Below are 18277 nucleotides of genomic sequence, written 5' to 3' on the forward strand. Positions count from 1 at the left end.
ATGTGTGTTTGTTTGTTGTGTCTGTGTTAAATGTTCAAAAAATGAAGCGTAGAAAAAGTTTCAAAAGTATTCTACATACGCCATGTGTTGCGGGGCCACAGAGGACGCCGTCATGTATGGGTGGAGGTGGATGGCAGTATGGGTAAAGTAGTAACATTGGATTATATGCTTGATGCTCATATAGTTAATGACCATGCAGCTGCTACTACTATTGCCGCTGCTGCTTGTCTCATCTTACTCCAGTGTTTTACTTGCGGCTTTCCCGCCCAGCCAACAGTCTTGCCACATCCCCTGCCACTCATCCGACTCATCCTGCTCACCAGAAAACAACCTTAAGGTTGTGTGTATTTTGTGTAAATTTCCCCTGACAAACTTATGAATTTTAAGGTGATTCTCATGTCGTCGGGCATTAAGTGTGAGGGAATGAGTTGTCAGGAAAGGGTTCGTTTGTTCGCTCTTCTTCTACACATCATAAATCATATTTCCATCTTAGAGGTGTGGGTGCGAAAAAGGATTTCGAGGAGTTGGAATCGTAATCAAAATCATTTTGCGGCTTTCAACATGCTGTTCCACACTTTTTCCTCTTCTGGGGGGCCTCAATTGTAATTAATCATGGCAAAGTAATTGGTTTTCTGTATATGTTTTGATTTGACATTTTGAAAAATTGCACCAAGCCTGTGACACAACTCAGACCCCAAATACCAAATTGGTTTTATTTAACTTATCTAGATACAATTTCTATCTATTTATGTATGTATAAATTTAATTTGTCAGTTCTTTATGCAATTGCGTTTCATTTTATTTTGATTTTTATTCTTTTTAAATTAAATTTGAAAGCTTTGACTAAATGAAAATTTAAATGCAATTATTCTTTTGTTTGCTCTTATTCAATTGCTTAATGAATTCGTTTCTCTTTAATACTTTATTTTTTTTAGATTGGCGTAAGTTAAGTTGAAGTTTTTTTTTTATTTCAATTAATAGACCACAAAAAAATTGTTTAAACCAAACACAAATAGAAATTTCTTTCTTTCTTTTTCTAATTTTTTGATGAGCTGCATTTACTTTGGCAACAATCTAAATAAAATGAAGAAATAACGAAAATCCAAAAGACAAAGTTGTTGAAAATGTTCACTCTCAGAGTTAAGGACAAGCCAAAGTTTCACCAAGTAGAACTTTGTTGACAATAATAAAAAAATAAAACTGAAAATGCTTAAACCAAAATATGAAAATGAAAACGCGTTAAAGTCTTTAAAAAGAATTATGAGTTACAGTGGCGCAATGGCATCATCCTCATCATCATCTCAATCATCCTCTCCGTCGTCGTCGTCATAATCATCTTGATCATAAACTTGACTTTGAGTTTATTTTACTTAAACAAATACACAAAAATATTCGAGATGCTCCACTTCAAAAGGAATAAAAAAGCGCGCCGAGGCTTCTGTATTTGAGAAACAAACAAAATCCGTTGCGGCATGGGCTGGGACTGAGTTTTTGTTTTCGTTGTTGTTTTTTGTGTGTTTTTTTTTGTTGCAAAAGGGACATGAGGGCGATGTCGGAAAGTGGCTTCTCTTGCGGTTTTTGGACGCCTTTAGCTCAATAATAAAATTTATGTTTTTGTTTTATTTTTGTTTTTGTTTCTGGATGTTTTTTGCTTGTTTTCAAGTGGCATTCATCGTCAGCTGAAGTGACCATTGCATGTGCTTTATTTCAAACAAGAATATTCTCACTTTTGGTTTTCTCCCCCTTATGAGGTATAAGTGGTTTATAATGTAGTTCTTGGCCTGTACAGGAACAGTGGGTAAAAGTCTATTAAACCATCTAAAATTTGTTGTATTAGCTTTAGTTATTGAGTTAGTTACCAACATATATTCGATTTAGACCAAATTACTTTTGAAAAATTAGATTACTTTATTGAACAAATTTTAAAAATCATCTTAAATTTTCAAATGCGTTTCTTTCGAAAGCAAGATTTTGGAATAGAGTTAATGAATACTAATATATTTTTTTAGACTCTAGAGAATATTGCCCAAAATATTATTTAAGAAAGCTAAAACTGGATTACTGAACTAAAATTTCATTAGTCTTCCTTTTTTAGCATTGGGCATCAAAAATTCGTTTCTTTTGTTTTTGCATTTGTTTGTTTATATGGTAAATGTGCTTTTTTCTTTACTTGCCAATTAAATGCCTCTTTTGGCTGTCATAAATGCATTATATACAAAACACAAACAAAATAAATAGGCTTAATCCGGTATATATATCTGTATCTTTATAATATTACTTACGCATGTTTACTTCCCATATACGTTTTTTTGCTTTTGCTGCTTTTGCACATAAATATTTATGCGGCTTTTAATCAAAGAGGCGGGAAAAAAATACGGAAAAGCAGATAAATAAAGCACGGAACGCGCTTAGCCCAAAATCATCATCCGATGGCATTATGTTCTTCGTTATCTCTCAACTCGACCGATTTCATCTCAATTTCATGTTGGTTCTATTTGATGCGTTTATTTAAACATTAAACGAGCTTACATTTGATTAGCATCGACTGTTTATTTTTATAACTTTGCCTTTTTGGATTTACTTGTGAATGAAAAATGTAGAAATAATGAATACCCCGAAACCTTTTATGCGGCTGGACAAATTAAAAATGTTTTCCTTTTCAATGGAAAGCGAATTGTTAATACATGCACAAACGAAATGAAAGAAAATTGTCCCTTTGAAATATAAAGCGCAAAATGTGCCCCAGCAATATACTTTTGCAATTAAATAAATATGCAAATATACACTTAAATGTATGTAAATATGTATGTGTGTGTGTGTGTGTGTGTGTGTGTGTGTGTGTGTGTGTGTGGGATACATTTATTGATTCTTAATTACATGTATTTTTCTGCTCTTCAAAGCCTTCATTCAATTTGAGTTTATTCCTTAATTGTTATCCTCGTATCCTTGAGGCTTAAACAGCTGTAACAACTTTGGTGACAATTTTACATTTGAAATAAATGAACTGGAAACACAATTTTCTTCTGCTTGATTTCTTTTGCATACTTTCTTCACACAAAAACAAACCATGAATATTATGAATATGGTACTGAAATATGATACTTTAAGCCACAATACATTGGCATTTTATGTTTATGTCTTGGTTATATAACCACACAAAAAAAAAAGCCAGAGAGAACGGGTGGTGGTGGGAGGGGCCTAAAAGATATGAGCTGACGATGCTGTTGAGTGAAAAGTTCTTAACATTGATCCATGTTGACAATCCCGCCTTTTGTTTGATACCGTACTCAAATGAGAGAGTCCTTTCATTTAACCATCGGATTGTCAGTTAACCTTGACACGAAAAGATTCATTTGGTTCCAAGCCATGCAAATTTTGAATAAATACTGAATATATTTTTCAATATTTCAAGTTGTAAACTGTTGAAGTTAGTGACAAGTTAACATAATAAAAATGTAATGCTGTAAGCCTTTACCAAATAGTTAGGGTATAGATAATTCCATGAAGATGAAGTTAGATGTGATGTTTCTTTTTTTTATTGAGAGCGACAAAAATAAATAAACATTGGCAAATGTTGGCTATAGCCTGATTCTGTGTATCGCTCTGGCTCTGATTGTGCCAACGTGTGTGGCATAAACCAGCTTTCGCAATTTTTTTCCTTTTTTTTTGTTGTTGTTTTTTCGACTTTTATTTTTTGTCTTTTTTTTTTTTGGTTTTGGTTTTTGTTGTTCTTGGCTTTGTTTCCCATGCTGGCACTAAGATGGAACAGTTTATTTTTATGGCGGCGCGACGACGACTTTTAGGATAACCATATCAAGTGGAGAGGCAAAGGCAAATGATCCCATTTGTCATTTGTGAAAATGTAGCGAAATCCTTTGGATAAAATTGATAGCATGGGAAAAAGAAATACTCTCTCTCTGTCTCTTCTTTCTTCACTTGGCCACAAAGTGTAGCCAAGTCTTTTATTAATTAACAAAAATATTGGCCAAAACACTTCTTCTTTAACTTTTTTGATTACTTTTCGGTAAATTTTCATTAAATTTTTAAGTATTTACCACAATATTTTCACTACACTTTGACCGAAAATTGTATCCACTTGACGGCTTGCCAACAATTCAAAAGCTCAGACGACACACCCACAAACATACATACGTATATATACACGATTTCTATATGTATGTATGTATGTATATATATTCCCATTGTATGAAATGTATTGTGTTTTGGTTGAGTTTTTCAACCGAGTTGCCGTTTTACGTTTTGTTTGCGGCCACCGACTTTACGTTCTTTTACCGCATTTTCATTTTACTCGGCCCCGCCCACTTTTCACTGTGTGCTACCGCCCAAACAAATTGTTAGTATTTATTTTTTGTGTGTGCTTGTAAAAGAGAGTTTTGCCGGAAATGAAATTATTTTAAGTTAAACTAAATATAATAAAAGCCAAATATTGAAAAAAGAATGAAATTGTAAATGTTTTTAAGAGAATTTAGGTTTGAATACTTTTTAGAATTATCTTTAAAAAAAAAACTAAGAAAGTTCTAAAAGTAACTGTAAATTTTATTTCTTTTATAAATTGTCAAATATGTACCAAAGCATTCCTACCACAAAAAAATACAAACTCCATTTCAGTAATCTGTTTGTAGCCAAAAGTATTTCAATATCAATCTGTTAGAAATGTTTTCTGGCCACCGCCGCCTTGACCTGACCACAAACACGCGCACATATACAAACCAATTTGGGCAAGTTTTTTAGCCAAAAAACTAACTCCGCTTGCCAAACACCAAGCCAAATTTAATTAATGCAAAAATATTTTTGGCACTGGTCGAGGAGTAACAAACCAAAGTGTCTCACTCCCACTTCCTTTCTCTTTTGCCGTTCTCTTTCATTATCCTTATTTTATCTCCATCTATGTGTTCAGTGGCAGTTGGAAGACCACACATATCGTAGTTGACTCGAGGTCAGCCAGTTCCTTGCCTCATCTTCGGGGAATGTTGTCTTTGAATATCGATAGCCCACAAAACTTTGTTTACTTGGACATGGACGTTTTTATTTTTTCTTGTGTGCCAGGGAGAAAGTTTTCTCGATAAATATCACATACATTTTCAGTTAGTTAACGCTGAACGCCTGGACCTGCACACTTTGGTGACCTCGATTCACTTGGAATCTGCATAACTGCATAACAATAATTTTGTTTGCATTTCCTTTAAATTTCTATTTTTATTTTGCCTTGAATAAATATTGAATTCATCTTGTTCAGTGCTGAAAAGGTAATCCATTTAAGGCATGCCAAGAAAAATGAAATTCTTCCCCTCATTATTGACAGCTATTTATGATGGATGACCTCCGGGTTTTCCGGCTCTGAACTGTATCTCTAACTAGTTAGCTGCTTGTTTGAACTTTTTAATTAGTAATTTTAATCATCTTCTGCTTCTGATGCTGGTGATGTTGCAGCTGGAGCCCGAGGCCTGTCCATTTGAAAAACGCCCACCATCAACTAAAAAAAAAAAAAAAAAAAATAACACCAAACGAATAGTTGCAAAATTTGCCACAAATGTGCAAAATGCACAAAATTCTAGGTTTTTGTTGCCTTTGTGAGTATCTCGATTTGTGTTTGTTTGTTTGCTTGCGGAAATTGAGCGCCGAATTTGGTTGTCCATATACACATACAACCACACACACATACCATGTGTGTGAGAAGTCCGAAAATGTTCAACTATTTGGGTCACACAAACAAACAAAATTGGTGGAAATCCAATGGTTAAATTGGCTTCTGTGGGTCCATCATTTGAGAGGGGTGAAAAATATGAAAACCAAATTTCATTGAATGTCGCTTATTAGCCATAGATATATGCCAAAAAGGAAAATTTGGACTGGCAACAAGGGAAAAACATTTTTTTTCTACTGCCACAACGGAAAATTTATTCATTCATTTAACAAAAAAAAAAAAAAACAACAAAAATAATATATGTATAAATAATGTCAACCGAAATGGATTTATGATTGGTTTATGGATTTGGATAAACATACTGATCATTGCACAATATGCTAAATTAGACAATAATCTGAATGATGTCAGTATTATCTGAATTACTTTTATACATATGTATGTATAAACCTTCATACAAATTGTAAGTTAATCATATAGACACCCAATTCCAAGAAGTCCCGAGGATGTGAAAGCTAATGCTGAAGCATTGATTAATGTTCTCGAATATCTATTTTGGTCTAACTAATCAAGTTTAAAGTTTCAATAGTAAAGGCTTTTCGCATTGATAGAATTGTAGTGAAAAAGTAAACCTTAATGTCATGTCAACTCATTATTATAGTTAATGTATGTATAAGTTCCCTTTCTGTTAGTTTCGCCCACAGCTCAGAGTAACTTTGTGAACATATTAAGAACTTTGTTCATTTGATTAATTTTCAGCTGTATTCCGGGTTCCAAATTAGTTCAATAAAGTTCCCTAAAAGTATATGCATATAGACTTTAAAGAATCGATATAAAATATCGTGACACTTGTGCAAATAGCGAGCAAAAAGAAGGAAGAGTCTTTAACACAAACATTTATCTCTGTGAAAGTTTGTTATTCTTTCAAGTTGTCCCCATCGTTTGCATTGTCAGCGAATCGGCAGTTTGGCAGTTTATTTTATCAGCTGTGCAGTATACACTGCTATAAAGGAAATAAAGCAAAAAAAAAAAAAAGGAGGGTCACTTTCATCTCTTCAGTCTCTTTGGCAGTGCGAACAAGTTAATTACAAACCAAAACACAAAAGAAAATTTTTACGAATTGCAGAATTGCCAACATTTTCAAGTGCTCTGGCGGTTCCGCATCAAGCATACGCAACGTATGCCACAGGAAAAAAACTTTTGGTCAGTCGTGCTGCACTAATTGCATGACAACACACAACCACACAGACATACAGTAAAAGTCGAAGTGCAGTGGAAAAAATTATACAACTCAATTTACTAATTGCTATCAAAATAATGAAGTCTCTGGGTTTTCGTCTGGTTTGGTCTGGTTTGATTGCAAGCCGCATCAAGTATCATTCGAGTAATTTAAAGTGCACTCGCTGAGAGACAGAGTCAGAGACAAAGACAGAGGCAGAGATGCAAAGGCTGAGAACGAGACAGAGTTAGAGGAAACCTCTTATGCTCGTTTGAGTTCCAATCCAAGCGTAGGGATCTCATCGACTGCAATAAAATCAGCAGCAGTAGCAACAACAACTTCAGTTCGAAAATTCGAGAGGAGAGGGGATGAAAACAAAACTTTGATGCTCTTACGAGTCAAACAAATAAAAGTTCAACTTCAGTTGAGTTGAAAGTTCGTCTTGGGTTCTCCTTCTACATTTGCTCATCTTCAACTTGCTTGAGGTGTTTGCCTCAGAACTTTGTTGTATGAGCAAGTTTTTGCTTTCTTTTTTTATATACTCTACAGTAGAATAGAATGTTTGGATATAGCGCATATGTAATTCGACAGAATCAGAGTTGACAATTGTTCCAATTTGTTTCTAATAGACAGGGGCAGCAAATGTATGTATATTGTGTGTATGGGAAACATCCTTTGTTTTGTAATTATATCAATAATTTACTATTTTAAAAACTCAACTTTTTGATTCACCCAATCATTAAGCCGCTTAAATGTTGCCACGCATATGTGGAAGCAGTTCAAAGATACTGGTAGAGAGTGCAGCATTCAACTTCAACTTCTAAAGTATTGCCAATTTCATTTCGAAGCATTAATCTTTCATATTCAATGATTATAAATTCTTTTAATTGTTACTTGTAACCGTTCTTGTTAAAGGTAAAATGAAAAGTTCTACCTTCAGTACCTTGACTTCGGAATTTTAAAGCTAATATATTTCTATTTGAGTACAATTGGATAAAGTGTTTAAAGTATTTTGTTTGCTTCCACAGAAATCGCTTTATTTCTACCACAAGCGAAGAAAGAGTCTATGACCACAAGAAAACTCAAACGCTTTGCATTTACGTATTCAAGTTTTATGGGGCCATCAAGCAAATTAAGATACATGATAACCTTTTTACCTAAACACACTCTAGTTGGCATGAGGGTGTTGCTGTGGAAAGTGATTGAGTGGAATCTGGAATAAAGATATCCTTGAAAAATACCAATGTGGTAATCATAGTTAGAAAGTAGCATTTAGCAAAGACTCGAACCATTATGAGAGAGAAATTTAATAATCTTTTAAAAAGTAGGGTATGATCAAGTCGACTCTCTAAATTTTGTCGGGCATTTCATGTTTCATGTTGCTGCATTCAATTCTAGCCATTTTGTTTTTTTTTTTTTTTTGCTAGCATTTATGTCTTGTTAAGAGTTTTATATGCTTAAGTCTACATATATTTAGTTGAAGGAACTTTTCTAAACTGCTTGCTAACTAAGCTTTATTTGATTTTGTTTCTACGATATTTCCTCTTTTAATTTTTTTTTTTGTATTTCCCACAAAGTCTTTAAACGTTTTTGGCTATGGTTCGGATTTAACAACTGATTAATTTGAGTTAGCTTATGAATTCAATTTCATATCAGGAAGAAGAACAACAAAAATTGTCATGCAAATTGTATGGCTGCTAATTTGATTTAAATTCACGCACTCATTAACTTGCCAAATATGCGTAATGACAATTTGATTAGGGTAATTTAATGTTGATCTTTAGCATGGCGACAACAGAAACAACAAGGATACAGGACGAGCGCTTCCTGGCAAAGGAGCAAAACACAAAACATATAATCCATTTGGGTATAATTTGGGCTGATGAGACGGCTATGATGAGGCGGCATTTATGTTAAATTAATATGCAGTCTAGGAGCAGAAATTACGACCATAAATTAGATGAGCTGACTGGAATGAAAATATTTGGCGACAAGCACACACACACCCTGACATCTTCCTACACACACATAGACAAATATATGTATGTACAAATACAGGAGGGCAAACGAAAAAGTTAACCACAACTCGAGGTATGAAGTGCCTTAAAATTATTCTTCATCCGCTAAAGAAAAAGCCTTTCTTTTGCACTTTGAATAATTGCACGTATATCTATATTTTTGTTGCTTTGGATTTGCCTCTCACTCTGGCTCATCCTCTTTCGAGCCCTTTGGCTGGCCTGAAGCCTGTCTGGCTGCGTGTTTTGGCAACTTAAAAGCCAAACTCAAATCTGTTTGTTACTACAGCAGAAAACCGAGTGAACGAGCCCACGCTGAAAAATTTCTATGTCGTCTGTCTGGCTTCTTAATTTTATGGTGATGAAAGGCAAGATTTTTCCTCTGACTTCATCCAACAAGTTATTCAATTTTCTCTTTTTCCCTCTACATTTTCTTTTTTTCCGTTTTCCCTTAGGGTTAACTGACTGAAATTTTTGTGAAATTTTCTTTTCGTCTTTCTTGTCATTGCCGAACTTGGCTTTGACTTTACTGTCAAATTGGCTAATTGTATTAAAAGCATGATTGTTCGTTCATAGCACTAACCATAGAACACATAGATGGGACAAACTCATGTTTTTTGATTGCAAACGCTAGCCTAGTCATGGAACCCCAGAGAACTTCGGGAAAACCCGAACATTCGTACTCTCAATGAGGCGTAAAGTGGGGAGAGGGCCAAGCAGCTACGAAAATAATTTAGTGTAGCACAGACTACAGAACGATGAAGGCAGGCCTATGTCGCTTGTGATTTCGTTCTGTCTATGTATGTGTACACTCGTCGGTACATGCTCAGGCTTCGTAGTGTGTGTGTGACGTGAAGTTGTACAACATCGCATTTCAATAGCTCGCTCGACCAAAATTTTTAATTTTCGACAAAACAGCGACAATGCGAATAGGATATGCCCCTGTCGAAAGAATATCAAGAAATATTGGCCTCAGCTTCGTATGTATCCGGTGGCTGTGCCGTAAAGTGCTCGCTTGGCGATCGGAATGTCCTGGTTCGAACCCCAACTCGTACTCGTTAAAAGGTTTTCTTTGCCTATTTTTTTATTTATATAAAAATAAACAAAAAACAACGAAAAAATAAACAAAAAATATTAAAAAAAAACAAACCAAAAAGAAACAAAAAAAAAAAATAGACAAAAAAAACCTTCGTCAACGATAATCGAGTTTATTTCTATTTTGTTTTTTTCCTTTTGTTTATTTTTATTTTGTTTATTTTTGGTTTGTTTTTTTTTTTAATATTTTTTGTTTATTTTTTCGTTATGTTTTTTGTTTATTTTTATATAAATAAAAAAATAGGCAAAGAAAAACCTTTTTAACGAGTACGAGTTGGGGTTCGAACCAGGGACATTCCGATCGCCAAGCGAGCACTTTATCGGCACAGCCACCGGGATACATACGAAGCTGAGGCCAATATTTCTTGATATTCTTTCGACAGGGGCATATCCTATTCGCATTGTCGCTGTTTTGTCGAAAATTAAAAATTTTGGTCGAGCGAGCTATTGAAATGCGATGTTGTACAACTTCACGTCACACACACACTACGAAGCCTGAGCATGTACCGACGAGTGTACACATACATAGACAGAACGAAATCACAAGCGACATAGGCCTGCCTTCATCGTTCTGTAGTCTGTGCTACACTAAATTATTTTCGTAGCTGCTTGGCCCTCTCCCCACTTTACGCTCTCATTGAGAGTACGAATGTTCGGGTTTTCCCGAAGTTCTCTGGGGTTCCATGACTAGGCTAGCGTTTGCAATCAAAAAACATGAGTTTGTCCCATCTATGTGTTCTATGGTTAGTGTTCATAGGTTAACAGAATAATTTTATCAAAAGAATGCGCACAGTTTCTGCTTTGGCCCACGTATAATAAAATATTATGATGGAAAAGTTTGTAAAATGTTTTTGATATGGTATTCTCTTACGGATTTTATGTTAGGCTTTAAAATATTGTCAATATCTTGGTCTTTAAATACTTTGTGAATTGACCTTCTTATCGTCAAAAAAATTAAATATTATAAATATTTAAGTCTTTTAAGAAGAAATATAAGATACAATTTGAAATATTTCCAAAATGAATTCACATCGAATATTGAGAGAACCATTTAAGATTTTATACAAATTTCTAAGCCAAGAGCAACATTTGCCATTAAAATATATGCTTGCAGTTTTAGTGTTGGCCATACAATTTCAAGAGCCAAACCATATATTCGTTTAGCCATAAAAGATTAACAATGCGTGGAGGGAAAACCAGACGATAAAGTTTCCCGTAAAGTCCTTAACACTCCTTTGGCACATTTTTTTTTTACTTTTTTTGGCAGCACACCCCAAAAGAGCTGTGAAATTTTAGCATAAATAAACAAGGATATTCAACAAAAAAACAAAAAAAGAAGGGAAAAGGGAAAAGTGCCTTGGTTGCATTCTCCAATGCCTGCATATGTATTGGCAGAAACATTCCCTTCGTGTGTCCTCGTCTCTTCTCATGCAGCCTCCCCTTTTCGATACGCCTCATTTGCTTACCAGGAAGAAAGTACCGGCAGCTGCTCAGCATCGTTTTGCGGTCACTTGGCTGTGAGACTCTGGGCTTTAAGAGAGCCTCCTATGGCCAAGAAATAAAAATATGCTCTTTGGATCCTCTTGAATTTTATATGTGAAACTTCCACGAGGCCCGTTAGTGCATTTGGTATGAAATGGAATGGGATTATGGGTGGAGTCTTACTTTTCGTATGCTCCTTAATTGTAAATATGTGTTAATGTATTCCCTTTTGCAAGTTAACATTTTATTTCAACATTTAAAATACAAAAAAAAAAGGAAGAAAAAATTGCCTGTCCAAAACTGACACGAGTCGACCATAGAGCATCAGTGAAAAGCCTGAAGGAGAGTGGGCGGCCAGCTTGAGTTGTGGGCGTGACCCAACGTGACATTGAACACGTTTTAACGATGAGGAGGCTTCTGTTCTGCTTGGTCTCATGCTCATAACTTATGCACATAGATAAGCGACTGGCGAATGGCGTCCATGTCCTTGTGGTTACTTCGCCTGCTGTTGCTGCTCTTATTACGGTAACTGTTGTCCGTGTTGTTGTTATTACGGTTTCGGTTGCTCTTGGCTGTTGCTTGGTGGTCTGGCCTGGGTGATTCTTTTTTTTTTTTATTCTTCCTGGTCGGACAGCAGTTTGTTCGGCTTAACGCTCACGGCCATTTAAGGCAATTATGAAATTTTAATAATTTCACATTGTAATTATTTAAAGCCATCTTAAAGTTGAGGTGACTGAGGTTCGGGCAACATGTTTAATTGAAAGGTGACAGGCTGCAAAATTTGTTGGCTTCCAAATAATTAAATAACTCAAGCCCAAGAGGGCTGTCCAGTGGTGACATTGAAGTTCATAAAGAACTTAACACATCTTTAAGAAAAGATACAAATTCATTAACTCTTAAATGTTTAAGACAAACAAACAAAAGTTTATATGATTTTGCATTTAATTGAATTAAGACGAAGTAATATGTTAGTCAGTTAGAGCTACTCTCACTTCTTATGAATTCTAGCTTCTCTTTAATTCATGGATGTATTTATTATCCTTAGTAACATTTGCTTTGAACTTAAAAGTACATTTGGAAAATACATTTTCTTTGAATTCAAAAAAGAGGCCGCAATAACAAGCTTTTGATTAGTTGTCATAAGTAAATAAATAACAATTTAACATACTTTCGAAACATTGGTTTGTATCGATTTCTTTTGAATTCCATGAAACTTAAGGCATACACAAAATGGACCCACATGAAAAGCAAAATATATTCTTTTCCAAAAAATTACAATTAAAGACTTATAAATGTTAAGCTACAAATTTTATTTCCTTTTACTAACGTTTTGTCTACAGATTACTTCAAATGTTTTGCTTCAACAGAACTTTGTTAGCACGAAACTTATTTGCCAACAAAATGTGTTATTTCTTTATGTGTGTGTGTGTGTGTGTGTAAGGAGTCATTGCTCGCTTATTTCTATTTCATTATTTGCTGTTATTTTCCTTTAATTTTTCTTTCGCAAACAAACAAGAGCTGGCAAAAACAGCAAAAGTTGAAAAATGGCTAGGCAAAAAAAAAAAAAGGAAAACACAGAAAATGAAACGAAACCCAGAGAAATCGAAATTGGGTGAATGAAATAAAAATGGCGGAGAAGGGTGAATGAAGGCACTGCAGACAAAACTGAAAAAGTTCGCTCTGTTACTTTTTCATTTTTTCCATTTTTTTGTTCTTTTTTTTTGGGCGGGGGGTTTTCTTGTCCCAACTGTTTTCTTTTAATGCCAAAGCGTGAAAACAAAAACTTTTTCTCTCTCTCTCTCTGTTTTTTCAAATTTTATTTTTATTTTTTTGTGTTTTTTTTTTGGGTTTTGTTAGCTACTTTTAAACGCCGCGACACTAATGGCTGGAAATTGAAATGGCACACTATCACACACACACACACATACACACGTACGCCCAGAGCAGAGAAATTTTTATTTTTCTGTGGGGAAAAATTGCAAAAAGTTGCAATAAGTTGAAATTTAAATAAGTGTTTTTTATGTCATGTTTTTGCGTCCCATTTTTGCAAGGAAAAAAACAAACAAAGTTTAAACTATTTCAGGCATAAATCGACATCATTTATGGTAAATAGCCTCATCGATTTTATGGGAAATTAAATTAAGAAGATTTAATCAATAAATTGTGTATTCATAAGTGAAAACAATTTAAAATTAAAACAAAAAATTTAAAAAAATTAACCAGATTGACTATAGCAGTGTTAAGCAATTTATACTCTTTAGTATTTCTTTACATTTTTCTGCAGTCGAATTGAATACTAAATTAATCCCAAATTCTATAACCCAGTTTTCAGATAGAAAGAAAATCGTTGAAGTAGTTTCAATTCATAAAAAAAATATTTAAAAGATTAGCTTTTGTTGTGTTTCCGATTTTCACAATTTTTCACTAAGCTCTGTGAATTGTCAAATCCTCTTATATTAACTTAAATTGCGTGTTTTTAGTCCAAAAGGTGAAGGATGCGCATTGTTTTTGCTTTGGTATGTTTTTTTTTTCTGGTTTGCTGAGATTTTTTGCTAAATTTTCACCAATTTGCGACTTGTCTGCCCACATAAGTATGCAACTGTTTTTGACTTAACCACTTTTATTTCGTTTTTTGTCTTTTACTCCAATCCCCAAGAACTTTTTGCCTTTCATTTAATTAAAAATATCTTTTTCCGGGCAGAGCCAAAAATAAACTTTATGATAACTAACGATGTGTAGAAGTGGCCACTCCCATTACTATGCAAAAACTATACACTAAGCCACGCCCACTTCTAAGCTTTCAGTAAGCCAACTAACTAGTCATAGAAGCATCAGCATCCACGTGCCGCTGGCCCGACTGAAGCCTTTCTCTTTGTTGCTGTTGGCTCACCCCTCTTCATGTGGGTCAAGTGGGGGGCGGGTCAAGAGGTGGGTGGCTGAAGAGTTGGAAGAGTTGGGTTCTATGTGGTCTCTGTTGTCCTCCTGGTCTGGGTTAAGTGGTTTTTAATGAAAGTTAGCAGCCGTTTTAATGCAACTTGTTGTTCCTAATTGTATTATAGGTTAAGGGGGGAAAGACGGGAGCTCTGAGCGAAAACCTCACCACGTGACCAAGAATCAAAGAGTAACCCAAACCCAAAAGTTTAAGCTGCAAACAACAAAAAAAGACTTTAATTCCTTTAAAGAGGCATCAACAAATTTAACAAATTTTATTTTATTTCGATTGAATTGAATATTCGTTTTGTGTAACCAATTTTATTTTTTGTATACATCCAACTGTTTTTTGTTGCACTTCGCTGGAGCTTCCTGCAATGGTTATGCCGGTATTTCCGTTACGTCCATTGCGAATTTTAAATGTAATTCATATGTCCTTTTGTCCCCTCAGGCGATACTCTTCATTCAAAAGGGTTAACTGGTTAGTTGAACGAAATCAAATTGAATGCTTTGAGCTGTTTATATCCACTGGATCAGCAAGTTATGACCCTTTCATATGGAAAGCAGAGTCATTGTCAACCTTTCGAAAGTTAAACGTTCCACTCGACTGTCCTTTTCGTAGTTCAGATATTTTTTCTTAATACAGAGTATTTTTAATTCAGCAACCGCTTTGAAGTATGAATATTTTGGTTATTTCTTTTCTGGCTTAACTGCGCCTTGTTAATATTTTTTGCTACACTTTTGCATTACAATTTCTTTGGGCTTCAACCATTTTGCCAGTGTCATAATTTGTGGTGGCAAATTAATTTGTTGCCAACTTTGGTAAAATATATGAGCGGCTAAAGGGAAATACCATTTTTGCCCCGTAAACCTCAGATTTCTTCTTAGTGATTTTAATTAACATTTCTGATTTTGTGGTTTACCACACATTACCTCATCTTTGTCTCACTGCGTGTGTATGCCAATCTACTTATGTATGTACGTGTGTGTGTGTGTGTGTGCCTTTATTAGCACACACCTGTGTCCCCAGAGTTTTCTGTTTTACTTGTATCCCTAATTGAATTGCTACTTGTTTAATTAAGTCTACAACTTTTGCTTGTCGTCTCATTTAATAAGTTTAATACAACCAAATATATATGGAAAATGTTTTATTCTTTGCAGACAAACTAACTGAAAGAGAGAGAAGGAGAGAGAGAGAGAGAGACACACACAGACAGTGAGAAGACTAAATAAGAAATACCAAAAAAATACCCAGGGTAAGTTTATATTGCTGACATATTTATTAGCATTCTCTGTCATACCACAGTCAGTTGACAGTTTTGCCATTGCTTTGACAGTATCCAATATCCTTGCCAAACAACTATCACTCAAATAAATTTCAATTGCTTATTTTAAATATAAACTATGCTAACAGATTTACACAAGCATAACCAGACTTAAAGGGAAATCAGTTTTAAAAATGGAAAAAATAAATAAAACAAGAAAAATTTTCTTTAGAACTTCAAGCAATGCAATCTATTTCTTCATAAGCAAAATCAAGTTCTTTTTTGTCCACCTTTCATTTAACCTTTAACAGATGTTTCCTTTCCCTCCTTCTGGTATGTCAAATGGTTTTTCTTAAAGAAAAACCCCTTTTTTCTGTTATTTTTTCTGCCTAACTGATGAAGTTGTTTGAGATGATAACCATCAAAGTAGAAGAAGAGGCGCCTGGGAAATGCCTGAGCAAAGGGAAAGCAAAGGAAAATGACAACAAGCACGGAAGAAGCAAAATAAATTATGAAAAGAAAATTTCACGCATGTGCATAAGGGAAAACGTAGAATCCTTCGCCTTGGTGTTTCTTCAGCCTCATCATCATCATCAACCTCATCGTCGTTTCCTTTCTTTCTTTTATTATTTTTTTTCCCTGTGCCTTTCGTAATTAATTTGATTTCATTCATTCAAGTCAAGAGAGAGAGAGAGAAAGAGCGAAAGAAAGAAGAAAAAAAGTGGTTCGGGACATCGTAAGAAAGCAGTTAAATTCATTGAAAGGAATAAAAGTGAAGGAAAAACGAGTGGAATTTTGAGCTCAACCATTCATAATTTCTCCAACAAGTTGGATCCTTAAAGTGGGCGACAAAAAAAAACAAAGCCCGATTCAACCCAAACAAGAAGTGTCGACATTTCGGTAGTAAAGACCTCACTTGCATTTGTCCAGTATATGTATGTATGTGTGAGAGGGCAAGAAAAACACACATTCTGTCTCTGTCTCTCTTGCTCTATATCTTCGAGCTTGGAATGAGGTTAAGAGCTTAATGAGTGCTGACAAGGCAGCCTGCAGTTGACATATGACATTTTTATGTTGGCATCGGCCCCAGAGGCTGCTGGCATGGAGCTGGGCAAGTGGAAGATGAAGATGAAGTCTCAACGCCCCCAAGGTAAATGCTAAGGTTTCAAGTTAATTAGCACAGATTTGTTGTTCCCCCACCAACACACACAAACGCACAACAACGTGGAAAATGTGATACAATTTTCGGTCATTTAGTTGTGGGCATTGGAATTCTCGTTTAGCCAATATGAAAAGCAACTAAGAGGAACTTAATAAAGTCTTTTAGTATAGATATAAATATTGTTTGTTAAATTAATGAAATATAAATTAATTTGTGCCAGACTGAAATTGATCCTTAATTTTTATACATAAATATTTATGAGTGGTTTTGGAAGATACCTCAAGAACACAAACTTTTTTTGGTTTTCTCTTTTCCTGTTTTTAAAAAGACAGAAAAATATAATGTAAAACATTAGTTTTAAGTCACTCAAATCAATACTTCACCCTATTCTCTAGTTAACAATTCATTTTGTAAACTTTACAATTAGTCACAAAACCCGGTCGACTAACTTGCGCCATAGTTTCTGTGTTTTTATTTACCAACCAATCGCTGAGGATAGCAAACAGTATGCAAAATACACATGCCACACCCCCCAACCAAACTGACAGCAGTCTAAATGAACCCTCGTCCTCAACTAGCCAGAATGGCAACACTTGGCTAACAAAAACACAATGGCATTGTTTGGCATTGTTAGCCAAACCACTTTGAATCATTGTTGTTATTTATCTGACTAAAATGCTTCATGTTGCCAGCTGATGACATTAATTGCTGCAATTTGTTGCCCTTTACCTCTTCCTCTCACTCTCGCTCTCTTTTCTTCTCAGGGGTACCTTTAGAAGCTCACACTAAACTTGAGCAGTTTTAATTAAATTAATATTTCATAATTTCTAAATGCAAACATTTGCAAGGAATACAAAAGAAGAAGCAGGATAAGATTAAGGATTCCTATGAAATATGGAAAATGCTTTAAACAGTTTGTTGCCTCTTCACCTGTTCGGTCGATGGAGGGAGAGACAGGTGACACAGCAAAAAAGCAAGTTTGAAGTCTTTAATGAATTAACTTGGCTAATTAAATAGCCAACAACATTGAAGTTCAGAGCCAACAAACCAAATGAACTGGCCAAACCATTTAAAATCAACAAGTTCATTGAAAAAGTAATTTGAACGGCTTTTCGAATACCTTGTAGTTATGGATTACTACTGCCCATAGTGCATAATTGGACAGTGTTTCTCAGTGTATGACCCTCTGGCGACTTCAATTACCATTTTTTGAAATATATCTTTTTAATACTATTGTTATGTATAGGTTTTAATACTTTAAAAAGAATATGCCATATTCCATTTACTACATTTGAAGATAAAGCTGTGATAATATTCATTTCCTAAAATGAAAGATCTTTATCAAGAGGGACTAAACTCTGAAATAGACACACTTAACTTCTGATTACAGGGTATGGCAAGTTAGCAAAGCAAAACAACAAAAAATTGTCTAAGCGCTTGACT

The 18277-nt window shown here is 34.7% G+C and overlaps 1 protein-coding gene across 1 annotated transcript in view; it reads left to right on the plus strand.

The window, feature by feature from the left end:
- Nucleotides 1–18277, plus strand: part of rdo (reduced ocelli) — an 81018-nt gene that overhangs the window by 3167 nt on the left and 59574 nt on the right. Inside the window, exon 2 of the mRNA XM_068289042.1 lies at nucleotides 15569–15663. The gene's annotated coding sequence lies outside the window, so the exon portion shown is untranslated. The remainder of the gene's footprint in view (nucleotides 1–15568; nucleotides 15664–18277) is intronic.

This window comes from Drosophila tropicalis, unplaced genomic scaffold (genome assembly GCF_018151085.1).
Source record: "Drosophila tropicalis isolate 14030-0801.00 unplaced genomic scaffold, ASM1815108v1 contig_1187, whole genome shotgun sequence".
In the NCBI taxonomy this organism is placed as follows: Eukaryota; Metazoa; Arthropoda; class Insecta; order Diptera; family Drosophilidae; genus Drosophila; species Drosophila tropicalis.